This window comes from Egretta garzetta, unplaced genomic scaffold (genome assembly GCF_000687185.1).
Source record: "Egretta garzetta isolate BGI_Z169 unplaced genomic scaffold, ASM68718v1 scaffold292, whole genome shotgun sequence".
NCBI lineage: Eukaryota > Metazoa > Chordata > Aves > Pelecaniformes > Ardeidae > Egretta > Egretta garzetta.
The window spans coordinates 582,626-593,108 of NW_009258789.1; the positions used below are offsets into that span (position 1 = coordinate 582,626).

Genomic DNA, 10,483 nt, shown 5'->3' on the forward strand with positions numbered 1-10,483 from the left:
CTTGGCGACTACATCGGCCAGTTCCCTCAGGACTCTGGGATGCATCTCATCAGGTCCCATGGACTTATGTGCATTCAGGTTCCTCAGGTGGTCAAGGAAGACAGATATCAAACCCAAATTGTGTGCGTTAAAGCACAACCTCTGCAACAATTATGACAGCAAAATAAAGAGCAAACTAGAGCTTAATGGCTCTATTCAAGTATTTGTTATCTCTTAAGGGGCTGTTTGAGAAACTGAACTCAGAGGCATGGGCTTTGATTTCTTTCCTCCACCCTTCCAATTCAGAAAAAAATTTAAATTCCAGGAGTGCTAAATTGACCTTGCACTCTCCTCTGCTTGCCTGCTAATTAGAGTTTAACAAGTGGTGCTTCCAGCCCTTCATAGCACATCCAGAACAGAAAGTGATGCAAATGTGAACTGATAGGATCAGAGAGCTTTACTCTGCCACCAATTTCTACATAAATCCAGATGGGACATCAACAAGAATTTTGCAGACAGGGGATGGCCCACAGCCAAGATGAAAGAAGCACTAATAAATCTTACTGTGGTCATGTTGTTCTGTTACACTTCCATCCTTTTTGAGGTTTAAAATATTATAGCAATTCCCATCTGGGGCAAGGCCCAGAATGTAATTTTATTCTCTTCTAATGCTTTCAGCTGACAAGACTGTCAACAGGCAAGTTTCAGTCAGTGAAACCAACATAGCTTCAGTGAGCCAGGAACATTTACATCTTGAGAGATAAGCTATGCGTTAGCAAGTACAATATACCTTAGCACAGCTCTTAATTAAAATCAACTTGCAGTTGTCACTTAGGCATTGATAATGCAACATATTACGGTGATTTTTCTAGGAAGAAAGCAAGGCGCTCTCAAAATCCCCCACCAGTCTTGATTTTCTGCTCCAGCTGGATTTTCAAAGTTCTATTTGGAATTCACCTACCTTGTTATATGACATCCATGTAGACTGTTCTTAGAGGTATAATTTGATTAAATGAAGATTTATGGGGTTTTGTTTTGAATTTGTATTTTTCAAAGCCAAAAAGCATACAGAAGTGTTTTAATAATGTCTGAAATGCTTCTCAGAATACAAATAACAATAGAGCTCATGTATCTAGATTAGCACCATGAACTGTTACAACAGCATCGTTAATCCAAGAAGATGCAGAGGTATCAAAGGGATGCTGAGGAAGCAGAATGGCAATGCTTCAGAATAAAGTAGTGTCTGTCAGCTCTTCAAGACAGACAACTTATATACAATTGTTGCCAACAGCGTTTTATGCTTAGAAGGGAAAGGAGAAGGCAGTGCTGTAGACCAGTTTTCCAGGAGTTTTTTCCCCCCATATCAACAAGCCCTTATTGGAAGTTAAAAAAAAAACTGGGATGCAATATGTCGCATATTGCATAGACTCCAGTGAACAGGGCCCTATATCCAAAGTCCACTAAAGCTGATGGATGGTTCCCAAAGCTTTAGCATATTCCTGATCAGCCTGTCATACAGTCAATTCCCTGCCTTTCTGAACTGTAGCATACACCTTCTGCTAGTTCCAACTGTTTTTTAGTAGTGAAGAATCATTTCTCAATACCACTAAAAAAAATAAAAACAGCTGAAGAGCCTTTATTGCTACATAGCCCCAGAAGTGCACAAGAACCATTTGCAAGTCTGACATGGGTTTCTACAGCAACCTGTTTTCACCTTGGCATTGAATTCAGGCTGCTCTAGAGAACTCCTGTCTGCATCTGGAAAAAGAAATTATTGTATTTCCGGTAATGAAAAGGGATTTGATACACACACCCCCCACAGGACAGTAGAATGAAAATGAGCATATCTGAAGCCAGTCAATGCAGTCCAGCCTCCCAAAATACAAACTTCACTTTTAAACAAAGTCTGAGAGGAAGATGGTTCTTTCCATATCCACAATGATCACAACAGACAGACATTATTTCCAACTTCTGCTGCTAAATTCAGAGACAACCTTCTCGTTATCACACATATTGTGATGGTCACAGTTTCCTTCCACTTCTCCTCTCAAGTGATTTATGCTGTTTCACCCTCCTCCCTGTTCTCCTTCAAGTGCAAGAAGTCTGCTACAATGAACAGGGAAAAATAACTGCATAAAGAGAACTGCCACTTCTTAGCTCAATGAATGCCATCGAAATTTGCATCCTTTGAAAAAAAAAAAAAAAAAAAAAGTCTATGAATGACCAGCCTTTGAATTCAAGCACTGAATGAAAAGCCAGGACCCAGTCCAAGAGATGTTAGCAAGATTCTGCTATTACTTATTACAATGAAGGTAGATTATTTTCATTTTTAGTCTCCACCCTCAGCTGCAGGGAACTTGCCCCCAAGGGCTGGTGCAGCTGGGGAGAGAACAAGGAGACAAAGAAACCCCCAACACAACTCACCCAAAGAGGTTGCCTCAAGATTTACTAAGCAAATGCCAAGCATCATCCAGTTTCCCACAGAAACAATCAAGGAAGGAAGCAAAGTTAATATTTTAATTAAAACAGTAAATCAACAACCACCTCTTGTCATCTGAAACAGCTTGACAGAAATTCTCATTTACAATATTTTTGCCATATCAGACAGGGGAGCTGCTCATTTGGCCGGGACATTTATTGTGCTCAGCAAATGCTAGCACATTCCCCACTTTAACACATATAACCCATCTCTAAAGACTCGTCTTCTCACTGTGTCCTCAAAATTACTGAGTGGAAATAAAAAAAAAAAAAAAAAAAAAAGGACATAACAGACTCCAGTGATTCAGAGTACCCCACTCCAGCTTGCATTTTTAAAAACAGCTTTAAAGTCACACCAGATTTTGCTTCATTTTTACCAGCGTGCTTAGACTTGTCTCAAACAGTTTCTCGTTCTTCTCCCATTCAAGTCTATGGAAATTTTGCCTTCAGTGTAATCAGAAGAGGAAGTTCAGTCATATTCATTTCTCCAGGGTAAAGTAGCCAGGGTAAAGTGCCCTAGTGCAGGCACCACTACACAAGTCTGTAACGTGACTTTACAGTGACCCTTTTTCAAACTCTGTCCATGGTGCAGTATAGAACAGATCTCACTAAATTTCTGGGACCTAAACAACACCATGTGCCAATTGAGCTCACAGATTTGCTCAGGATCAGAAGATTAAAATCATGGCTACAGTCCTCAGCAGGTCACCCCTGCAGCATCCTGTATCTTCATCACTCTGAAAATCCCAGCCTCAGTCTCCAGAAGTGAGCTGCTAACATCTTACCCCTGAAACATCAGGTGGCAACCTGAGGTCTAAGAATCACATATCAGCCCCTTCCACTTCCCAAGGGTTGTAAAATTTGGCCCTTGAATGTTTGCACAGGTATCATGCTGAGGTGGAGATCTGCAGTCAGCCCTGCTAAGACCAACAGAGCTATGCTTGATTTGCACTGACGCAGCTGATGAAACCTTTACTCTGCAATAGGTTGCTCCACTTTGTACATCCTACTTCCACTTGCGCGCACAAAGCCCTACTGGCCTTCAGGCAATTCCCAGAACAAATAGGCTGCTTTCTATTTTCAGCAGAAGCCACTGCCATCACTTGGACTCACATCAAGGCAGTATTTTTCTTATGTTTTTTTCCAAATCCCAAGTGTAGAGAAAAAAAGACAGATATTATCCTCTATGTAACTTGTTCAAACTAATGTGCCAGGCCTTAAATTAACAAGAGAGAGCTGCATTCTGTCCTAAATACTTTGTTTAAAGCCCTTCTGAGTTGACCCATGCAGTCAGTGGTGCCTGAGTAACCATAGCAGCATATTTGAACAATGCCAAATACTTGTGAACAGACACAAAAATTCAAGAGGTGGAATGCACAAAGCGTGGATCTCAGTAAAAAGCAGAACAGCCACTAGAAAAAGCACCAGGGCTGCTGATGCACACGAGAGTGGAGTTCGATCTGCTCTTTATCGAGACCAAAATGAGAGTCATGACAGGTGAGTGAAAGTGCCAGTTACAGGCTCAGAATTAAGATGACAGCACAGATATATACAAGTAAAACTGGTAACCAAACCAGCCCTGGCAGCCCCCTGAATTGCCTGGATATCTGTGGCCACCACAGATACCCAACTAGTGAGTTCTGATTGCTTCTTTGCAAAAGCCTTGTACGCGCTAGTTTTCCCCTTGGCAAGAGCCCCCAACAGGCCTGAAGTCCAAAGCACATATTGACAGCTGTTTTCCAGTTACATTAAATTATACTTGATGCAGAGACTGCAGTTATCGATGGAGCTGAAAGTAGCTCCAAGACCTCAGAAGCCTTGAAAAAGCTAATTAATGCACTGCCATAAATAATTTGATCTCTTTGGAGGATATGTACTCTCTACACAGTAAGTAACAGCTTTCTTTAATGGAAAAAAGGATGATTTGCCAATGCGTATCTGTATTTTATTATAGGTGTTTATCAACCACTTATAATTTGCCATAAAGACAGCAGAAAAGGAAAAAAGAGAAACCTTAGCCTAAAACACAGCATATTCCTGTGAGCTACACCATCCCTGGAAAGCAAATCTAGGTCTGTCCTGCTTTGTCAGACACAAATATCTCCCATGGGGAAATCTCACATGAAATTAAGAGTGAGTGCAGATCATTTCTCCTAGACCCTTTTGCAGTTGCAGAGATAAAGGGCAGCTGCACAGGACAACCCCTTCCCAGCACTGCACTAGACAGGAAGCAACTGCCTGCTCTGTGCCCTCTGAAATAGGAGGAAAACCAATTGCTTCCTGTTGCAGAAAACATAGCTGTGCCTGGGACCACAGCACAATGGCATGGCAGGCACTGCAAATCAGCAGTGAACACCAGGTATAATAAATAAAACTGAAAGTTATAAAACACCTGCTTAGCAAGTGTTGTTACCCAGGAGGTTTTAGCATACTCTTTTTAAACACGAGGTTGACCTTTAGGTTTCTTTTTGTCCAGTGAGGTCCGGAGAGCAGTCTTTTGTTGTGGAGATAAGCCTAGGTGACCGACTCTGTTGCAGTAGCATAAGGGTTTTAAGTTACTCATAAGCTGGTTTAAGTGTTTTGAAAGATACAAAGTAAAAGAGTGTCTAGTACCTTAAAAACCACCTAAACCCTCCTAAGAAATAGTCATCAGTTACCTTTCTGAAACCTTATTCTTAATAAGCACTCCAGAACCACAGGTGGGAACAGCTTAGTGATCTAAAAAACAGGGCAAAACTCTTGCAAATGTCTTTTAGTACAGAAGAAAAGCACACACCGTGCCACAGACACTTGAGACCGCCCTTTGAGAGGTAAATTCTGCTCCCTGTGATCCAGTACAAGCTGACCAGTAACGAAGGAACAAGTGGGTACTGCAGAGAAGCCTGCTTGGCATCCTTCACATGGCAGGAGCACGCAGGAACAGCACCACTAGGAGCTAAGCTGCTTGGACAAACCTGTGCTGGGAGCCACCTCAGGTGAAATGCCAAAGCATCTTTAATAAATAAAACAATTTCTCTTGGTGGCAAGCCATCAGGGAGCTTCTATATTTGAAGCTTTGCCAAAACATCTGCCCAGCCCTCCTGTGAAGAAAGAAACGGACCTTTGAACTCCTTGTGCAAATTTATACTTTTTTAAGTGCAGCCTTTTAGAAACAGCTATAGCCAGGGGTACAATTAATTCAATTCTTTCGAGAAGATTTTTAGTTCTGTAAAACTAATGTATTATTTAAGCCTCACAGCTAAACCACAAACATTATCAAGGTCCAGCTTTTTCTCTGTGCACACACACCCAAAAAAAAAAAAAAAAAAAAAAAAAAAGAAAAAAAAAAAAAAAAAAAAGACATTTTGGTGAAAGCTCTCTGGAAAAATCCTGTAACACCTTCAAAATCCCCAGATTCCCTGGCTACCAGTGAAGACCTTTCAGTTCTGAAGCGAATGTGTTGGTACCTGACTTTCTCCATTAGCAGAGCTCCGTTTCAGTGGGGTCCTTGCTGTGCCTAGCCTCAGATTCCTACAGCAGCATCAGGGGAACATCATCTGTAGTAAAAGCCTCAGCCAGGCCATTTTCTCCTTTATCTGCACTCCCAGCAAGATTCAGGTCCCCTGAAGGATGATGCAGAAGGCAGCTGATCTTCCCTCCCAACCTGGATAACTGAAATCAGCCGGATGAAGAATCCTTATACAGAGAGAGGTGCCATTAACAAACAAGAAATAAGTCTAGTCTGTAGTTATGTGTTTTTGTAGAACAAAAGTTATCCTGACTGAGAAAGTGCCAGCTTTAAACACCTCATACAAAACATCAGCTTTGCTACTGGCCTGCATTTTGCCTTTAGGAAAGGCTGGAGGGAAACCAGCTCTCTGGAGCAAAACAGAATCAGCTTCTCCCTGGCAGTCTCACGTATTTGAACACTAGGAAAGTGTATGTAAAAATGAGGGTAGAGTTTTACTGGCAAGAATTTCTGTGGTCCTCCTTACAGTTCTGAAACCTAAACTAACAGTTTAATGAGCAAACACTACCCAGCAGAAAGACACCTGCACAAGGGAGTTGGTCTCCCATTCACAGTGGGATCCCAGAGGTGCAGAGGTTGTCCTTCTCCCCTCAGCAACATTCAGCTCTAGTTAGACAGCAAATGTGTAGCTAATGCCTTCAAGCAAATACCAAACAGAAGATATGATCTGTATTTTCTAATGGCCAACCAGCTAATCAAAAAAACTTAACTGTCTCTGAAGAAATATAACCTGGATTTAAACATACCAAATGCTAGATCCTTTGTTGCTCAACAGCCATTAAATACATCAAGTATATACAAACAGAACAGTGTGATATGGACACTGACTGAACAGCACTCACACTCAAGAAGTTATCTGGAGACCTAGCCCATTCACAGCTCCCAAGAGGCTGGCTTGTTAGGATCACTGGTACCGCTTTTAGGAGTCCTAGCTCTGTCTGTTTTTCAACAGAAACAGATTTTCTAGAAATCTGCATTACTGCATGTTCCAAGTGCTGTAGCTGTCAGTCAGCTTTCCATAAGTTATTACTTCTGTGTATTCAGAGCAGTTTGGGAACTGAAAGTTGTCTTGTCACTTCCACACTCCATAAACAGTATAGATGCTGGAATATGGTAATATTTACTCCTGTTTTGCCATCTGCTTATATATGCACATAAAACATGTGACTCCCAGAATGTGGAGCAGCAGAATAACAGCCGTAGCTTTTCATCACAAGATAAAGGTACAAAACCCAATCCACATCTTTACTTTTTAATGAAAAACATACTATTGCACAAAAGAAGAATATATATAGTAAAAAATAAAAAAAAACCTTTTTCAACAGAATATATACTCCTTAGCTTTGCATTGCACAAAAGAAGGATATATATATAGTAAAAAAAATAAAAAAACCCCTTTTTCAACAGAATATATACTCCTTAGCTTTGGCTTTTACTAAAGAGTCGTCATCTAAAAAAATCCCAAAACCCTCCCCCCAAATCCCTACCATCTGGGTTATGTAATCAGTAAAAAACAAACAAACCAAAAAACAGGAGACTAAGTTATTTATCTTTAGAAGAAAAGATCCATCCCAGCTCTAGGTCAGGTTGTGACAGGATGAATGTGCCCAAACACCCTCTCACCTGAGCACCTTGACATACCTTAGAAAAAAACCCAACTTTTAGTATTGATTTCCACACCAAAGAGAAGTTCTGTTACACTCCTCCTTCACGCAGCCTGAAGAGAACCCAAGGAAGAAAGCAGCCAGCCACTCGCCAGCACCAGCCTAACACCAGCCCCCAGACCAGGTGTTCTCACTGTGCAAAAAACTCAGCAACTACAGCCCCCACCCACAAACACCTCCCCATGCAGGTGGGGCTTCCTATTCAGGTGTTTATTGTTAAAGTCAGTGCTAAAGGCTGACCTAAGAGTGAGAGGGTGTTTGAATAACTCTCTAAATAAAGACCAGCATGGCCAATTGAAGTGTAAAGACCTTTTGCTTTCCTCAGCCAACAAATGAATCCAAACACTGAACTAGTGTTTAAAACGATAGACTGCATCCACACGCAGGCCCTTAGCCATGCAGAAAGCATCCAAGACAATTTCACCATTGCACCTTTCAAGAACAGAGTGAAATATGCAAAAGTTGTTTCCTGAAAGGGCAAACCTCAGCACAGATAGCTCCAGACTTCTGTTCCATCAGTTTATTTTGAAAAAAAGCTGATAAAGAAAAGTGGATTGACTGGAGGGCTGATGCTTCTTTAGTATCAGCTAATGTGTGTCTTTAGCTGATGCGTACCTTTAGCCCACGTGAGATATTTTGCACTGTCCTTGATCTTAGGATGCAGAGTCTTTGGATATTAAGGGGGAGTTTTTTTGTTGTTTGTTTTTTTCTTCAGGCAGGGAAAGTACTGTTGGGGGTCAGGGGGTGTCTGTTTGAAGGTCAGTCAGAACGAGAATATTTGAAATCAAGTGGTGTAACATTTCAGAGAAACCTCAAACTCTCCATGGCGGGAGAAGGATGTCAGAGCTGGATAAACATTTCTGCCCCAGCTGGTTTTCTCTTACAGAAAGTGCTATCAACGTGTTAGTTTACCAAGCAGAGTGCTTGGTTTACTGTCAGACTCCATGGACGCTGCACTTCACAACTTGCACCAGCGTAGTGTCTCTGCTATCACTTTTCAACAAGTCATCTCATTGTTGACTGATTTGGGACACTTAAGTTGCCTACAACTAGTACTGTCACCCAGAGGGGTCATAGTTTGTGTTCCTCATGACTGTAAAAAATTAATGTGAATGTATATTCTGTGTCTCATCCCACTCCAGTGAAATTGCTGCATCCCAGGCCATGCCTTAGACCAGCGCCTACGAGTTTGCTGTGGTAGGAGTCAGGTCTCAGCCTGAGCCTAAGACACCCCACCACATCCAAATGTAGAGAACCTCTCCCCAGTTAAGATTACACACACCTAAGCCCCTTTTGCTTGAAGATTGTGATTTAAGACATTTAGGGAATAAAGGTAACTTCTTACAGGACTGTACTTCTATCAGTCTAGAGGCACAGTAGCTGAACTCACAGCAGCTATGAGAGAACATTCAGTGTCTTGTGTGACTAAAGGAAATAAGACTCATTTTACAGTGCATTTTAATTAAAAGTTCATTATAAGAATTTTCTTTTAAGAACAGCATACTACATATTAATGGAAATATGTAACTTTATCCTACAAATGGGACTGTCACTATATTATTCTTACAATTCAAACATATGAAAAATAAAATATGATATTTAGCTTTATAAATTTCCCCTCCCCCCCCTTTAAATCCTTTTTCATTTAAATAAAAAAAGTATTACCTCTTCCCCGGTACAGTGCATTTGCTATCTGCGAGCCACAAACCAAGTAGTCACATCAATGCCAAGGAAACAGCAACACTGTTTGCAAAATATTGAGAGAAAATGATAAAAAAAATATAGTAGTCAACCCAGTGCTTACAGAAGAGACAGTCAACAAGAATTGAAAACCAGCACATTTTCATATTACATAGGACCATTATAATAACATAGAAAACAGTGCAGAAGACTTATGCTGGAAAAATATATAGCAATCCTCAGCAAGCAGAAACTGAACTTTGGCACTTGCTCATAGAAAGGCCTTTCAAAGCGAAACAAAATGGAAATTCACTTAATCACAGCTTGTATATTTAGAAAAATAAAGACATTGACTAAAGCAAGAGAAACAATAGAGAAGTTTACAAGCCAGGTCACTAGGAATTCAGTACATTCAGCCTACAGAAAATACAAATACAATCTTTCACCCACCCATCTACACTGGGACCCCAGCTAGTGAAAGACAGGCTTTGGGATAGAACCTTACCTGAAGCATCTCTGTTTCAATGGAGCTATGCTCATTACACAGCCCATTCTTCAAGTTGAACAAGAATAGCATGTCTCAAATACATTGCCTCCTTCTCATAAAATAAGGATTCCTAATCTGCAAATTAAAAAGCAAGACCCTTGCACTCAGACAGTGGCTGTTCTGCTCTACCCATAGTTGCACCATAACCACTGCAGTGTAAGGATTAAGTGATATCTTTAAAAAGGGCTAAAAAAGAATGGCTTCAATTCAAAGGGGAGATGATAGACTGGAAGGAAGGATTCACATTTAGCCTGTTAATCTTAGCACTTTGTCAGCACTGCACGTTATCAAAAGGAGTACTATAATTAACATGTGCACGGCTGTTCCCCCTCCCTGCCAGAACTGATGAACTGAAGTCAGGCCTAACCAAAAGGCTGCTGCAGGCCAAAGCATATTTTTGGATCGGGCCATAAGAAAGCAACGGCTGCTCTAGCCAAGAAGTGCTTCTATCATTGTCAGGCTCAATGCCCAAAACTAGCAGCTATCTTTGCACTGAGGCAGTTTACTCAATTTTTTATTCTTTTGAGGAGTTAAGACTGGGGAAGGGCAGAGAGAAAAAAAGTGCTTTAGGTCACGCTGAAGATTGTCCTACTAAAGGGGGCACTTGAATGGGAAATGATTGCAGCT

The 10,483-nt window shown here is 41.0% G+C and overlaps 1 protein-coding gene across 1 annotated transcript in view; it reads right to left on the reverse strand.

The window, feature by feature from the left end:
* The window catches only part of NPTX2 (neuronal pentraxin 2), a gene marked incomplete at its 5' end in the record, with an annotated part of 111,244 nt that overhangs the window by 91,195 nt on the left and 9,566 nt on the right, over nt 1–10,483 (reverse strand). The gene's annotated exons all lie outside the window — the stretch shown is intronic.